The 15838-nt window shown below is 42.2% G+C and overlaps 1 long non-coding RNA gene across 2 annotated transcripts in view; it reads left to right on the forward strand.

Annotated features, from left to right (window-relative positions):
- LOC309807707 overlaps positions 1 to 15838 on the forward strand; it is a 60736-nt gene that overhangs the window by 28170 nt on the left and 16728 nt on the right. The window contains exons 2-3 of one of the 2 annotated variants that reach the window (XR_014294647.1): positions 4644 to 4770; positions 12064 to 12347. This is a non-coding gene — a long non-coding RNA (uncharacterized lncRNA). Of the gene's footprint in view, positions 1 to 4643; positions 4771 to 12063; positions 12348 to 15838 lie in introns of those variants that run through there. The other variant, XR_014294646.1, reaches the window with a different exon arrangement.

Raw genomic sequence — 15838 nt, forward strand, 5'->3', positions numbered from 1 at the left:
GCACAGAAAGGAAGACCCAACACAGCCAAATAAATAAATAAATTTACTTATTAAAAAAAAAAAAAAAAGTGGTGCCTGACAGGCTTGTTAACACTGGGCTGCCCTCACACAGTCGTGGGGTCCAATGGTGGGACTTAGCGTCCATCTCTCCCGGACATCAATAAGAATAGGATGTTACAGGTTGGCGGGAGTAGGCACCCCACTAACCCCCAACACATGGTGTCAGTGAGACCCACTGGGGTGCTGAATCCCCAGAACCACCCTGAGGCAACAAGACAGAACGAGACGGCACGAGCAGGGCGAGTCGTCAGTTCTCTTCCTCTTACCCTGGCGTCAGTGGGGCCAGCAGGGAGCTGACCCTCTACCCACACCCGGCGTCAACAAGAAGGAATGAAGTGGGAGGAAGGAGAGCAAACACTTCACTTCTCCTCTCCCCTGTGTCAAGAAATCTACTGGGGAGATGAACTTCCACTCCTACTAAAAGGCAACACAATGATATTAATGCTCCCACTTTTGGGGGGAAGGTGTCAGGAGGGCCAGTAGGATAGCTGAACTTCTACTTGACCTGTCTGCAGTGAGACAATGTAAGTGCCCACTTTTGCTGGGGTATTGTCAGTAGGGCCCAATGGAAATCTGTACGTAACCCCCCAGTCCTCATACTACGCCTCAAATAGGATGACTTCCTTCTAAAAAGTAATAATAAAATTAAATGGGTTACAGAGTCATATAATAACTCAGAATGTTTAGAATACAATGGCAAAATACTCATGACACCAAGAACCAGGAAATCACAGAATAAATGAGAAAAGACAATAAACATACACCAACACTGAGATAAAACATCTATTGAAATGATCAGACAAGGATTTTAAATAAGCTGTCACATAAATGCTTCAATTAGCAATTATGTGTTCCTTGACAGAAATGGGAAAAATAGAAAATGTAAACAAAGAACTAGAAGCTATAACAATAAAAACAAATGAGAACAGTAGAACTGAAAAATACAACAATCAAAAAACATTGCTCAAGAATAGAGTCGAGGGCTTCCCTGGTGGCGCTGTGGTTGAGAGTCTGCCTGCGGATGCAGGGGACACGGGTTCGTGCCCCGGTCCGGGAGGATCCCACATGCCGCGGAGCGGCTGGGCTTGTGAGCCATGGCCGCTGAGCCTGCGTGTCCGGAGCCTGTGCTCCGCAATGGGAGAGGCCAAAACAGTGAGAGGCCCGCGTACCGCAAAAAAAAAAAAAAAAAAAAGAATAGAGTGGAGATTACAAAGCATAGAATCATGAACTTAGAAGAGATCAATACAATGTACCAAATGTACAGAGAAAAATAGACTGAGGGGTAAAGATGGGAGAAAGAACAGGATCTCAAGAACCTGTGAACAGTAACAAAAGCACTAACATTCATATCATCAAAGTTCCAGAATGAAAAAAGAGAGCAAGTAAGACTGAGAAAGTATTCAAAGAAATCATGGCTAAAAAGTTCCCAATTTTTTAGAAGACATAAACACAAATTCAAGAATCTGAACAAACCCAAAGAGGAAAAACGCAAAGATATCCTTACCAAGACGTGTCATAACTAAACTTCTGAAAAGTAGAGACTAAAAAAATCTCAAAAGTGGACAGGAAGAAACGATGCATTGCTTATTGAGAAACACCAATTCCAATGACAGCATATTTCTTGTCTAAAACTCTGGAGTCAGAAGCATTGACGTAACATTTTTCAAGTGCTAAAAGAAAAGAACTCTCAGCCACAAATTCACACTTTTTATCTCCACTTTCTTGTTTGACTTACGTTAATGGAGTACTAACTCATCTTTCTATATCCGGGACTGCCATCACCCTTCTCCAAAAATCTAGTCACAGTATTTCCAGAGTGATCTTTCTGAAAATGAAACAAATGTTTCTTATAAAAATACCTGATTGTGTTATGAAACTTTTCTCTCTTCTAAGTTACCAGTTAAAATCCTTCAATGGATTCCCATCTTTCTTGGAGTAAAACCTCACATCCCAACTCTCTTTGTCCTTTTGGGCTGCTGTAAGATTATACTGCAGGTTGGGTGGCTCATAAACAGCAGGAATTTTTTTCTCACAGTTCTGGAGGCTGCAAGTTCAAGAATAGGGTGCCAGTATGGTCAGATGAGGGCCCTCTTCTGAGTCACAGACTTCTCATTGTAACCTCACATGGCAGAAGAGCTTAGGGAGCTCTGTGGGGTCTCTTTTATAAGAGCACTAATACCTTTATCATTTCCCAAAGGCCCCACCTACTACTACTATCACCTCCAGAAATTAAGATTTCAACGTATAAATTTGGAGGGGAACACAAAGACTAGACCATAGCACTTAGTATACATACATGGACCATTCATGGTCTGGCTTCTACCACCCTCTCCATTGTCTTCTTTTCTTACACTCCAGTGAGCATTTCTTTTTTTTTTTTTTTTTTTTTTTTGTGGTACGCGGGCCTCTCACTGCTGTGGCCTCTCCCGTTGTGGAGCACAGGCTCCGGACGTGCAGGCTCAGTGGCCATGGCTCACGGGCCCAGCCGCTCCGCGGCATGTGGGATCTTCCTGGACCGGGGCACGAACCTGTGTCCCCAGCATCGGCAGGCGGACTCTCAACCACCGCGCCACGAGGGAGGCCCCAGTGACATTTCTTATACTGATTATGAATGGAACTCCTTTCTGGACTGATCCTTAACCATTCATTTTCTGGCAAACATGAATTTATCTTCTCTTTTCCTCAAAAATTCACCCTTCCTTCATGTTACATATCCATTTCAATTGCCTTCTACAGGAAGCCCTACTGATATCCCCCATATACTACTGTCCACAGAATGAATTAAGGTCTTACCGTGTGTTTCTGTATCACTCTGTAATAATTTTTACGGTAACTATGGATTTTCTTATTTGAGTGTCACAATACATTGACTTCTAGGTGGCACGATAATGATTTTAGTAACAGTAACACTGGTGCCTAGTTTAACCCATGGCATACTTTAGGTGTTCAATAAATGCTTGTTGAATGAGTTAATGAATGAATGAATGGATGGTCAGTTTGAAATCTTAATCATGTTACTTTTCAAAAATCTGTTAAAAAGATACCCACAGTTTTCCAGAAGATTAGGGACTTAGGATCTTCAACTTGATTTAATAGAGGAAATTTTTACTCATACATCATGCTTAAATACCTCAAAGTAAAACCATTAACCCAGGAATTTAAGGTTACCCATTTGGACTTGCAAGCCAATAATTAATATCTCCTGCCCCGACTGTATTAGATGGTTTCAATGCTCCACTCATATCTCCCCAGCACTCATCATTCCAGTATATGCTGATAGACTCATGCTACCACCTGCAATTATCCACCTTAGGGCAGGCCAGAAATGTACAGGAGTTAATGTATCTGGGTGTAGCTTTCAACCAAGGACAGAGGGGACTGGAAGATAAGTACTTCAAGTTTCTCACCAATTCTTGGGATAACTCTGAGACATGTTCTATAGAGTTTCACAGAACTCCCCTGAAGTACTGGCAGCAGTTTCCTGCAGGAGTAATTTATTCAGTAATGCACCTCTGTTGGCTTCCTTCCATGCCTCCATTCTCAATTCCCACTCCACTTCTGAGTGTTCTGGAAGCACCTCCCAGATGAACAGTTTGCATTCAAATTATTGCCTCAGGTTCTGCTTCTAGGGGAATTCAATGTATAGCCTCCTAACAATCCAGTGCTCCTTACAGAGCCATCACTGGTACAAGTACCAAGGCATGGCACATTATGTATCACTCCTCCTAAATCCTAATATTTTTAAACCGATAGGAAAGAGCATGACCTTGAAGAGAAAAATCATTTATATGAGAATGGCCAATGGATAAAGGGAAGGAGAGACAGTGCCATTTGTTTTCCATTAATGATAGTGTGAAATTTATGGGCAGATGGTCTAACAGGTGTGACTATAATTTGAGGAGCCTGCTCCCTTGGTTACAGAAGACTGCTATTGTAATTATTATGGAAGCACAACCTCATGACTTTATTGCTTCACTTGATGTAGCCTTTTCCTTTACCCTTAAATCTTTCTACATCACTGAATTGCAGCCAATAGATTTATTTTCTCCCTATGGCTCCATCACAAAAAAAAGACACACATGTGCTCTCACACACACACACACACACAGAGTTTTGTGTATGCCAGTGCTAGAAAAGACAAGCTCATGGTGCATGTATGCAATGGGTATTGTACATTACAGGTCTCTGTGAAATAGTCTTCTGCAGGTTCCTATGTTTATTTTATGAATAATTAACTTTAGTAAAGTTAATTTCCTGAAGATCTTGATGAAGACTGAAGAAAGGAAGTAAATTTTAAAGAAAAAGACTTAGAAACTTGCCCTTTTTGCCCTTTCTTTGTGTCTTAATGAACAAAGGATAACTGGGACTTTTTTGAAGTCTTTGCTTGAGTTGAAGACACAAAATGCAACCTGTACTCTTATCATAATATGTTCAGTTTATGAGTACACAAACTTATAAACTGTGAATTTCCCTCAAGTTATTATACCATTTAGAAGATGTTTGCTGGGACGTTTACTTAAAACCAAACAATTGAGGTCTATATGTCCAAATAATTTCCTTCTCTCTTGCTGTCTCCATTTCAGTTTCCTGAGTTTCTGGGAAGGCCTGGTTTCCCCAAAGGAACGATTTCTGGTAGAAGTCTGAAGGTCTGACCCAAGAAAAATAATCCAGTATAGCCAATGAATTGAGGACAAGAAGTTTTCCAATCAGGTAGGAACATTTAATCTCATACATTGCAGTCACCTTAAGTAAGGTGTGCTGATAGCTGGATATGATTTAACTTCTTGGAAAAAGATGCATATATAACCTACCCCACAAGGAAGCTGTTCTCAATTCCCTTAGTGGTTGTGGTGTTTATCAGAGAGTGCCTTGGGGGAAGATGAATACAATAACAGTATGATGCTTTTTTTTTCATTTTTAGCTCATTGTTGCCAAGTACCCTTGGTGACCTTGGTGCCTGTGGTTTAATCCCAGGAGGTTAGACATGTGGAACAGCACATTAACCCTTTTTAGTATTTTCTCCCAATACAAATCATTTTTATAGGTTGTCTCCATGGTCTTCTAGTTGCTTATCAAACTTAAGCATCAAGTCTTCTAAGTGAGCAATAGCCCCTGTCAGTGTGAGGAAATCAGCTTGGTTCTTATTGGGGCACATCTTCTTGGTCTTGGCACAAAGTGAGTTCACATAGGGAGTTAGAAGGAGGAGAATGGGGCATGCGAAAGGGGAGTTCTGTGTTCTCATTTACCTATACATGTTGAAACTCCACTAACAGTTTTATTTTCATTAGCAATTTGTGATAAAAACTTAGGGTAGGGCTTCCCTGGTGGTGCAGTGGTTGAGAGTCTGCCTGCCGATGCAGGGGACACGGGTTCGTGCCCCTGTCTGGGAAGATCCCACATACCGTGGAGCGGTTGGGCCCATGAGCCATGGCCGCTGAGCCTGTGCGTCCAGAGCCTGTGCTCCGCAACGGGAGAGGCCACAACAGTGAGAGGCCCGCGTACCGCAAAAAAACCAAAACTTACGGTAAAGGGAATAACGAAGCTGTCCCACTATATGGCACGACAAAAGATAGTAGTGACATCAAAATCAGGGCCTATCCATCTCATTTGCAGTTATATACTCAGTGTTTAGCATAGCATTTGATCCCTCATCAGTATTCAATAAGAAGATGCGTGTTGAATGACTTAAGGATGAATTAATGAATGAAAAAAGTTAATATGGTAGAAAATGTGTTTTATCCTTGTATTTTCGTGTGTTGACTTCTGTATTTCAAGACCCAGCACTGTAACTGACACATAGAATATAAGCAGTAAAATTTGTTGAAAGAATGAATGATTCCCCACAATTCTAAGAAGAATTTTAAGACCAACACAGACCCCATATCTGCCAAGGTCTATGACAGAAGTATCCAGAGAAGAAAGCCTGATCTCAGCTAGTGGTAGAGCTGACAGAATTTATCTAGTTTTAATAATTTACAGCTCATCCCATTACATTTAGGCATAGTACCTACATGAGCCATACAATTAAATGTTGACTGAAAAAAAATGCACAACCTAAAAGTTGAGAATTATGTTTTATTTGGAGGACATACTGAGGACTTAAGTCAGGAGACAGCCTCTCAGATAGCTCTGAGGGACTGTTCTGAAGAGGTAAGGGAGGGCACAGGATATTTAGGGGGTTTTGCCAAAAAAAAAAAAAACCCGGTAGTTGGAACATCAACATCTAGCTCCCCCAAGGTAGACTGCAGTGTGTTACCCTTCCCTCGGCCTACCCTGGGGCACCCTGAAGGGCCTACGGGTCTGAGTGTGGCCCAGCAAGCCCAGGGGAGCCGGCGGGTCCTCAGAGTTCTTGTCCTGAAACTGGCGCTGACGCGACGGGGCCACGAGTCTCTAGACACTTACTGCCGTTAAACGAATGCAGAACTGCGACTAAGGCCTCAGGGAACCTGCTTCACGCCTACCCTTCTGGATGCCAAATCAAGACCTTACGTTGAGGCTAGGGCCCCCGTTGAGATTCCCCTTAGCTCTAGAGCAGGGCAGGAAGAGCTGCCACCCAGGACCTGGAAGCACCCTCTTTCTTTCGAGAAAACTCTTTTTTTTCTCAGAGCCATGCCTGCAGGGACTAGAAACACGGCAACAACAGTGTTTTTCAGGTTTTTTCTGGCTGCAAGAATGGAACTTTCAAAATGGGAAAACCAGGCTTTTCGCTATAGACGCCATGTCTAGATTGACACGCAGCCTAAATACGTGTGTTTTCTAACAAGTAAAAGAGACACAAGCTACCCACTGTGCCCTAAACTGAATCAACTTCTTAAAGCAGGGTGTTCTGCGACTAGCGAACGGCCTCAATGAAGGAACGCCTTCGGTCGGCCGAGGGGCCAGTGTATCTTCCAGTATCCGGCAGTGTTACACGAAGAACTGTTCTTCAGTTGAAGTTGCAGTGCAAGCTGAATTTCCCCTTGAGGTATGGTGACCTCAGGTATGAGGTCCGGGGAAGAATTGCCTTCCTCCCCTTTGAAGTCCCAAACCACTACACCCAACATGTTTGTCTTTAGTTGAAAGTGGTATTTAAGGTGAGGATTTCAGCCATTTGGGAGATTTACTGAGTTCTCCTGGGTCTCTTCCATGTATACATATTATTAAATTTTGTTTGATTTTCTCCTGTTAATCTTAATCTGTCTCATGTCAATTTAATTCCTAGACTAACCAGAAAAATCTAGAAGGGTACAGGAAACTTTCTTCCTGCCCAACAGGCATTATAGTGCAGGGCACATTGCCTGCCTTTGAAAGCATCTGAACTTCTACACATTGAGAACCCTCTCCTTTCCATGCCCCTTTACCATAGGCATAAAGATTTCTGTGCACATCGAGGCTGAGAAGAACTCCTGAGTCCATCATTGTTTCTCCAGGCAGTCATGAAGACTGTCAGAGAGGAAGAACTTTTCCTCTGCCCTTCTGTAGGCAAATGGAGTCGGGGGTCCCCAAAGAAAAAGAATCAAATATAACTTTTTGACATAAGAGAAGCCATTTTAAGCCTAAATCATTTGTGATCTCAGCCTGGTCATGATGCTTGCTCTTGAACAGGTCTCAGTAATTAATGATCTTGTGAAATAAAATGGTCCCTTACCATCTGGTTCTATAAGAATGAAGTCACTAGCCACTGTAGTCTCTGACCTTGACAAAAAAGTAATCACTTGATCTAAAAGAGAACTGGAGATTTTTCTTTGAGCCAAATTTGAGGATTATAACCTGGGAAGAGCATCTCAGAAAACTCTGAAAGCTGTTCTGCCCATTAGAAACCCAGGGAGGTGTATAAGTTTTTTTTGAGACCGAGGGCTGTACATCAAATGACATGTTATTGAACGTTTACATAATTCAGATCTAAGTGCCATCCTGCTGGTCATGTAACCCCTTACAAGGTCAAGAAGAAATGTTATCTCTTAAGGAGGGAGTTGTCTTGTTGATGTTAGGAGAATGTTGCTCTTTATGGTTGAGCAAGTGTCCCTGCCTATGGGGGAGGTTTGGTCAATGTATAATGCAGATGCACAATGCACAGTGTGGGGAGAGAGGAGACCAAAGGGCAGAGAAGAATTTATGTTTAAATTTCTCTTGTCTTGCCATAAAATATAAATTTTGTTTCACAACCTTCAACACACCCTGAATGGAATTCAGGACAGAGATCAGGAATGAGGCAGTCTATGCTCTGGGAAAACCCGGCAGAACAGGCCTTCAGATAGTTGGATATTTTCAGAAGATTTTATGAGCCCAGTTTCTTTTATCTTCTCATATCTAGAAAAGCACTAAAATCATTAATGGAGACATCTGCTCCTTGTGACTAGCAGCCACCATTTCGTGACTAGCAGCAAATTTCTGCCAAAATGTGTCCCTGATTCCATGTGTCCCCCTTCACCAAAATCACATACATGCTGACCTTCCCCCTAACTCTTTCAAGCAGTTCCTCAGAGCTATCTGAGAGGCTGTTTCCTTGGCTATAGTCCTCATTTTGCCCCAAATAAAACTTAACTCACAACTCTCAGTTTGTGCTTTTTTTTTTTTTTCAGTTGACAGTTTAAAACTTTCCCAATTTGGCTGTTCAAGGAGCCACCATTTTGGGAAAATCCCTGGTGTTCTCCTTACTTGCTGCAAGTAATAAAGCCTTCCTTCTCCTGCCCTTTGGCTTGGTTGTGTCTTTTGGCTCAACAAAAGAAGTGTTTCAGGTAACACTTTTAGCTGGTCTAAGAATTAAATTGACGTGAGACTGATTAACAGGAGAAAATAAAACAAAAGTTTAATAATATGTATATCTAGGAGTCATTTTTGGCCTAAGCCATTTTGCAATGTAAGCCTGGCCAGGATGCTTGCCGTTGAAAGGGTCTCAGTAATTAATGATCTTAAGGGAACAAAATAATGCAGAATCAAAGGACTGTTTTCAGGTAAAAGAAGTAACAATAACAAAGATAATTGTAAAGACTCCCAGTTCTCTTTCAATGGTAAAGATTAGCCTGATCAACTGGGAACATAAGGAATGATGATATTGACCTTTTCTGACCCTCATGACTTCAGTCCACTAAAGCTTGGACTCTGTGGACCACCCAAACCCCTTCATGAATATGCATATACCCTTAGCTTAAAAATTCCCCAATTTTGCTGTTCAGGAAGACACTGCTTTGGGAAAGACCCCCGGTGTTCTCTTTACTTGCTACAAGTAACAAATCCTTTCTTCTCCCAATCTTTGTTTTTGTTGTGCCTTTCAGCTTGACACCCACCAAGAGGCAAACCCGGGTTTTTGGGTAACATTAGCTCTTTGGCTGGCAATGAAAATGACATAAGGCAGATTAACAAGAGACAATTAAATTATTATGTGCACATGGGGAATTCACATAAGTATGAAGAATTCCAAAGACAGCAAGACAAGGTGACATATATATATTCTTGACTAAAGAGAAGTGAAACTGAGCAGGACCCTGTGGGGCTCCTGGGCACTAAAGTCTTTCTGTGTCCCCCATTTCTTGTTTGCAGGGACTAGGCTTCAGCCTCCACAACCTTCCCTGAATTCCAAAGGGTAGGGTCAAATAGTTGCTAATCAGGGAAGGGAGGGGCTGCAGAGACAAGGGAGGAACTGTCAAGAAACAATAGTGCAGCTTTGGGACAAGATCCTGGTTCTGCCTCAAGGGAAACATATACCAATAACTGAGCTCTTCTACAGAACTAAAACCCCCAACAAATGGAAGATGTTAACTACTTGATGAAGCATCCTTCATTCTAGAGAGAAGGTCACGGTTTGATAACCTTGAGAAGCATAGAAGCTCATCAGGAGACCACCTGAGGCCAGCTTAAAGGATTGCAGGCCCTGAACACACCATAATCCTTATCAGCAACCCTGACCTTGAACCATTGCTATAAAACTCCTCACCAAATCCCCCCAGGTTGGGACACACAGTTTTGAGGGCATTAGCCTGCTGTGTCCCCCTTTGCCTGGCAACACAATAAACCTATTCTTTTCTACTTCACCCAAACTCTGCCCCCGAATTCGATTCCATACCAGCGCACAGAGGCCAAATTTCGGCATCAGAAGGAGGTATGGGTCTGAAATTTCAAGGGGAAGTAAGGTAATTCACAGGAAGTTAAAAAGAGTTAATGTTTGGTAAACAAATGTTTGCTGATCCATCCAAAGACAATGAGCCACAGAGAGAATTTTTTTTTTGCGGTACGCATGCCTCTCACTGTTGTGGCCTCTCCCCTTGCAGAGCACAGGCTCCGGACGCACAGGCCCAGCAGCCATGGCTCATGGGCCCAGCTGCTCCGCGGCACGTGGGATCTTCCCGGACCGGGGCACGAACCCGTGTCCCCGGCATCGGCAGGCGGGCTCTCAACCACTGCGCCACCAGGGAAGCCCCACAGAGAGGATTTTGATCAAATGGGCTTTTCAATGTTCCTCCTGTTCTACCACACCTAATATTATACTACATTTATCTCTAGTGATAGCTTCTTCCTGGGACAGGCCCCCTGTCTTAAATTATTTTAGGCAGTAAGGGGGAAGTTCAAAGGCTCTTCCTGAGTCTTTTGGGCCTGATTGTTTTCAGCTCAAAATAATCCACATGCCATAGTGGCACATCTTGTGGTGGCCTGCACTTAGACCCATTGGCTCCCACGTGCAAATGAGAACCATGCAATGACTCAGGGAGAGCCCTGAGCACATTATTCAGATAGACACCAACATGATGCAATTTTTCTTCGGTGTGTTCAGTGAGAGAAAGCAATCCAAGAGGCACTGCCCTTTTACTTTGGGGGAGGTTGAAAGTCCCTTCTTGGAAAGGAAAAAGAAGTACTTTTAGAGCATTGAGAAAACCTAAAACCTGTGAGTCAATTTTTTTAAGTGCAGAGTTAATTTTACCCAAATGTGTTTTCTTAAAAATTGCAACCAGTCAAGATCAGTCTCTTCGAGGGGTGTACCAGTTGTGATATTTGCTGACTTTACACTGTTCTGAAGTTGAGGACACCTGCCCTCTACTCAGTTAGTGTTTATTTTTATTAACTTTTAAAGCTGTTTTAAGTAGGAGATCTTTTACTGGAGCCTGAGGATTGATAACGTTAACCCCTGTGACACTGCTCTGTTACCTCACATCAACCAAAGAATTGTGCAGGAGCTGATCACATACCCTGTGATTCCCCTCTCTCACCTGGTATTTAAAAATGCTTTCATGAAACCCATCAGGAAAGGGGGTTCAGGGGTTTTGAGCACTAGCTGACCTGAACTCCCTGCCTGGCACCTGCAATAAACGCTGCACTTTCCTTCGCCATAACCTGGTGTCAGTAGATTTGCTTTACTGCACGTGGGAGAGCAGACCCACGTTTTTGTCATCAGCATATTTATATATATTATTATATATTGTAGGCAATGGAGATATTTTACTTCTTTCCTATTGTGCTGTTTTATTTTTTAACTGAGTTAACCATGAAAGTCAATTTTTGTTGATAGAGGAGAAAAGGTACAAATTAATGAGCTATAGTTAAAAATTTAAAGCTTTTAAAATGCTTGTTATTTATAATGAGATTTATATAATAGAGAATTAGGAAATAATTCTGTATTTAAATGGTTCGATTGTGATTGTGGAACATGAAATTGGTAGTCCACAGGACATATACTAAATTTTCACCCTTAGTGATACTGTATTTGTACTGTCCATGTCAAGCTAAAATGTTGTTTTTCAACAGTCTTTAGCAAACATATCTTAGTTTTATTATTCAGAGGGAATATAGGAGCTCAATTTGATATAGGGAACTTGAGCATTCCATCAACATGAATTTGAAGAATACACTAAGAATATCTTCTACATTACATTGGAGTAGTGAATTCCTGGTAATTATTTAGGGAATTCTTTTGAAAAATATAGTCACCAGGGGCCAATAATTGAATTCTATTGAAATATAGAGATAGATATTAATAAGAATGGAAAATCATATTTTCATTTTATATTGCCCATATCTTCATTTTATTTGTAGGTTTTGAAAGTTTGCAAGAGAAAGATATCAGAATTTATACTTCATTCAGCAGAATCCCTTGGACCAAATGATCACACACTCAGAATACATAAGTGGAGACATTACTGACTGTGGCCCAGGAGACAAGGACAAGACCTAGAAAAGACACAGTAAATAATGGAGGGAAAGAAAGATTGGAATAGACAGGCATTTCTCTTAATGAAAAATGTTAACAGTAGAATCCTTGAGGGAGAATCTTTGAAAACATTGGATTTCTATAACAATAAAAAATTGAGTCCCAAAGTACAATGATGATACAATGATAACAATAATGAATAAATAGGATAAAGAAATTATATGTTAACTGGCATACATTCCAGGCGATGATCAGACTCCTGCAGAAACCCGGGCTTTCTGGCCTTTAATTCCCCTTGAGCAGAACTGCAGCGCCCCTGTCCCCAGCCTTCAGCCATCACCTCCAGGACTACAGAGGCAGAGTCCTGGCCCTCAAGTCAGGCTGCCTCACTGACTTGAATGCCCATGGAAAAGGGAACATTGATCCTGACCTGAGACACAGCCCTCAGATGTTTGTAAGCTGGAAAGTCTGCATCAGACTTCCTCCTTGCATCTCTCTAGGGTGAACTAGGGAAAACAAAACGTCCCAAAACCCTTTCCCACAGAAGAAGTCTGGGAAAAAACACATGACGATCTTGGCCTCGGTGCCAGGTGAGGCTGATATAACTAGAGCACACCTTCTCCTGGGTTTGGTACCAGAATCCAGGGCCCTGGTGGGAGGACCTGGGCTCTGCCCTGGGTTCCATGGACACAGACAAGCAAGTGTGATCTCAGCAACCTTCAAGGACCCAGATGTGAGAAAGAGGCAATGAAGACACGATGGCTGCTTCAGGGTGGCTTGGTGTCAGCCTAGAACAGCTGGACTTCATAAGGAATAACACACTGTGGAGGGAAATAATAAAGAATTTATAATAGGAACAGAAAATCGTTTTATTTGAGCCAAGCTGAGGGCTATAATCTGGGAGGCAGCCCCTCAAAAGGCTCTAAGGAACTTCTCCACTGAAGCATGGTAGTCTTGTACTTTATCAGAACAAAGAACATACATCCAACATGACAGGGGTCTATTCCTTGAAGATTTCAAAAGAGACAGATTGAGGACATGTGTAGTGAGACAGTGGGATCCTGGCACGTGGGAAAGGAGCCTCGTCTTCGAGAGGGTGTGAACATGGGCGTCGTAAGAAGGGAGTCACTTATCCTTCTGTTTGAATCAGGCATTTCTGTTCCTTAATGGTTAAAGCAGATGTGCTGCGTGTGCTTGACAAGCTCTTTCAGTTCACACAGAGTTTACACTGAACCATGTATAAGCCTAAATGACTTCCCCATACCTCATTACATGAAAAATTTCTCCCTCAACACTATAATTTGGGGCTTGACTGATCTTGACGATAAACCAGACACATAATACCCTCAGCTCTCTAGGCCTCTCCACCTGCAGATCCTGCTGTATCCTCCCCCCAGGGCACAGCACCACAAGAGGGTGTCAGGTGAGGGGTTTGGGACTCAGAGAACTGACTCCCGAAAGTGTTTCTGTTTTCCAAGATAAATAACAATACAGTTTGGATTCTAAAAATCATCCAAATAAGTGAAAAAAAAAAAGCTAGACCAACAGTGAATCACAGCGTTTTTCATAAGATAAATGAATGTTATATAATGAAAGAGTAAATAGAGCCCAGAGGCTTTACTATGTAAAATTAAAATGGAGTTCAGTAGTGTTTAAAACACATCCAAAGGTTCACATTTATGAGCTGCAAGTCCAGCTGTATTCCACAAGAATTTAGGCAAATGCATGAAAGATGAGTTATGAGTAAAGCACTATCCCCAAACTGTGGGTGTGGGGAAACTCATCCTAGCACTTTGTGCAGAACTAATACATTGCAACCATATCTGGTTTCAAAACTGATATTTTCTGCAACTAAAAAGGCAGAAATAAGCTAAATAAGCTACCTATCCCCCCTTTGTCCTTCAGTTATTAATTAAGACTCCTATTTCTTCCTCTCTTATCTATTTTTTAAATTCCAATTTCAAATGCCAAAATATTCAGCTATTATATATGATATTGTTCTCTTAATTTAGTCTCTACACAGCCTGAAATTTCTTTTTAATTTCCCTATTATATAATTAGTTTTATATTCATCAATTATGTGATATTTCCAGCAGGTACTGAGCTTTTATGCTCCAAATGTATGCCCTTCCATACTTTAATGCACTTAAATATACTTTATACTTTTACATCAATTTAAAAGGTAATCTATTGAGTGCAAATTCTGTCTTCAGCATTTTGTTGGGGTCAGCAGTGGGGAGAGAAAATGTAGAAGAGGGAAAAGACATGGCTTATTGTTCTCAAAAGAAGTTACAGAGAAACCTCTGACTTCCTTATCAAAAGGAGGCCCATTTCTTTTTCAATGTCTTTTCTTTTTTTTTTTTTAATTTATTATTTATTTATTTATTTATTTATGGCTGCATTGGGTTTTCGTTGCTGTGCGTGGGCTTTCTCTAGTTGGGGCAAGCAGGGGATTCTGTTCGTTGCGGTGTGAGGGCTTCTCATTTTGGTGGCTCCTCTTGTTGCGCAGCACGGGCTCTAGGCTCATGGGCTTCAGTAGTTGCAACGTGCGGGCTCAGTAGTTGTGGCTCGCGGACTTAGTTGCTCCACGACATGTGGGATCTTCCTGGACCAGGGCTTGAACCCGTGTCCCCTGCACTGGCAGGCGGATTCTTAACCACTGTGCCACCAGGGAAGCCCTCAATGTCTTTTCTATTGACTTCAAATCTATCGGGCTTTAAAATTATTTGTGTGTGTGTGTGCTCATATTCTGACTGTCTCGCACAGCAGATTGTGAGTTCTGTGAAAGTGAGGCAGGAGATAGATGGGCCGCAGGGTAAGCAGCAGGAGTTCATTCCCTCTGGACAGAAACTCCAAAATATCAATAACAGGGCAATCGAGAAAGGAGGCTGTGCCCTGCCCAGATAAGAGATAAAAGACTAGATGTTCCTCATTCTCGTAGTCAAGGAGACCTTCCCAGCGACACATGTGCAGAAGGGTTCCTTGGAGGTCAAAAAGGGAGAGGGCACCACCCCATAGTAAGTGATGTCAACTACCCATAGGCCTCTTCGCTAGCATCCATCTTGGCTAAGAGATGCACATGAACACGGGAGGACCCTGAGGTATACCAAATATGGACTCAGAACCAGGCAAAGCAAGATGATTGGTCAAAGGAAACCTGGAAGAAATTCCCCATAAAAGTGATTCAAACTACCCTGCGAGCGCAACTCTCTCTCTGAGCCCGCCCATGTGTCTATCCACATGTATTCTTTGTCCTCCTAATAAACACTTTACTTGTTTCACTACTTTCCATCTCTGTGGAAATTCATTTCTACACAGCAGACAGGCCAGGACCTTGTCACTGGCCACTAGTCCCTGGTGGTCTAGTGGCTAGGATTTAGTGCTTTCACTGCCCCGGCCTGACTTCAATCTCTGGCCAGGAACCAAAATCCTGCTTCAAGCAGCTGCAGGCTGAGGCCACCTGAGATGAAAACAGGGCCAATGTTTATCTTGTTTAAGGTCATGTCTTGTTAAAAAACAAAATTCAACTGAGTAAATTCGAAAATCTGATTGGCCTTATTTGATGCTTTATGAATTGGGCAGCATCTCATCTAGTAAATAGAAGGGCACTTTGAGAAGTTACACAGAGTGGAAGGTTTTTATAGAAAGGAGGGTGGGCAA

The sequence above is a fragment of the Mesoplodon mirus genome, assembly GCF_964341445.2.
Source record: "Mesoplodon mirus genome assembly, chromosome: 7".
In the NCBI taxonomy this organism is placed as follows: domain Eukaryota; kingdom Metazoa; phylum Chordata; class Mammalia; order Artiodactyla; family Ziphiidae; genus Mesoplodon; species Mesoplodon mirus.